Raw genomic sequence first — 1,992 nt, 5'->3', positions numbered from 1 at the left:
CATACATGCCTCAGTCCTTTTATACCCCAAGTTTCATCTGAAAGGGTCATCCAATGCATGGTAAATAAGACCATACTTTGCTCTCTAGGGATCGATTTGAGGTCAAACAGGCAAGGTCACAAGCTGCTCAACAATGCTGAGTGTTTTCAACATGCACTTTGGTGACACTTGGCATACATACACAGCAGAAAGTTAGCAATGTTAGACTTCTACAGTTTTAAGTAGAAATAAAGAGGTTAGGTTTTTTTTCCACCACCTGTTTGGTCAATATTTATTTACCTGTCGATGCTGCAGGAATCACTTTTGCTATAAATTTATTCAAGTGGTAATACCTTTGTTCTCATCTGATTCCAATGAAGATGTCTTGACGGCAATATCAATAGTGAGACAGCAATGTGCAGAAATAATGGTGTAGATGGGGCTATACATGATTTAGGGCTATGAGGGATTGATCCCACCTTGGTAAGAGCCTGTTGCCAGGTCATCGATACGTAAGAGCAGCTACAGTCCTGGTCATTTTAAGAAGATGAGGACCTGCTACTTGAAGACCATCATAGCTAAACGACTGAGCAACAGCAATTCCTGCTTCCACACCCAGTACAAAGGGTTCTGGTTTTAGAACTTTCCAGAGAAATCCTGAGCCCAAGAAATGGGGGAAGGACCTCATACCTTGCTACTAGCACAGCGTTAAACCAAAGGCGTCCCTACTAAGCCAAAAGAGATTTCACCAAAATAGCTTGACATTGTTCTTACAGACTTAGAAAGAGGTCAGCTGTATTCTGGGCTTTAGCAAGAACAGCATCTCTAACGGTTTTGTTATTTTACCTCATTAGGTCTTCCTGATGTCCTGCTTTCATTTTCCTTGAAATTAGGGCAAAGGCAGAATTTCCTTTTGTGCTTAAAAATTTCCCCTCACAAAGAACTTATTCCCTTTTGCTCAGCAGCAGCTAATTTGGAGAGCAAGAATTATATTTCAAGAAATCTCACACCCACAACCCAACTTAAAAACCATAATTTCTCATTTGTAGAGAAGTGGGTTCCCAGTGGATAGCAAGACAAAGCCAAAAACCACATCCATCCTCCACAAACAAGTCTATGACATGTTTGAGCCATAAGGGATAAGAAGATCAAGGGCCCAGAAAAATCAGCAGATGGCCACGTTTGGCTGCATGTAGGACAGGAAGTACAGAACCTGCATTTTCCTTCTCCCTTCTTCCAGCCAACCTTTTCCTGGAGGCATCTACAGCACAGAGCCTCACATCTGAGGTATAAAGAGAGAATAAAATAGGTCTGAGAATTACACAACTCCACCTTTGAAGCTGGATAGACCCTGAAACATCCCACCTGGAAACCATTTCCCATGTCCCACTGAAACTCCCTCTAGAAGTCCATGGTAAAAGATCTCCAGTGACTTTCAAGGGGAGCTGCTTTATCTTTGAGCTTGCATGGCTCCCTTTTCCCACTAGCTCAGCTAAATCTCCCATAGACAATCTCATCTCCCCATCACATACCTACCTGGACTTCCCTTTTTGGGAAGTAAAAAAAAAACAACCACAGTCCTTTGAAGGGTGACATTCCAGTCAGGTACCACAAATCACTTGTTCACTAGCTGTGCTCTCACGGGATGCTCCTTTCTTTCAAAAGCTGGAAATTATTGTGTCACCCCAAAACCTTGATCTCAGCTAAAATTGCAGTTCTTGGCTGCCCTTTGCTAAGTGACAGTGGGGGGCTTAGACAGTCCCTACCCACTAGCCCCTCTCCTTCAGGGGGTGCTTGGTGTAGGCTGCTCTCTCTATGGAGATGATCTGCCACTCCATGCCCAGAGACTTGGCTTGGCCTGGCTCCAGCTACCTGCAGACGATGGGAACTGTGCACATCCAGATTTGCGGCTCGTTAACAGAAGTACTGGGAAAGTGACATTCCTTGGTCCCTGGACTCACCTTGTGAATATGCAGTCCCAGTTGTGAAGATGTTAAAAAGTAAATAGCTGCT

Source organism: Pezoporus occidentalis, unplaced genomic scaffold, assembly GCF_034315485.1.
Source record: "Pezoporus occidentalis ecotype Australia unplaced genomic scaffold, CSIRO_AGI_Poc_V1 ctg54, whole genome shotgun sequence".
NCBI lineage: Eukaryota > Metazoa > Chordata > Aves > Psittaciformes > Psittacidae > Pezoporus > Pezoporus occidentalis.
The sequence above is the reverse complement of the archived record's forward strand: the minus strand, read 5'-3'. Positions refer to the sequence as shown.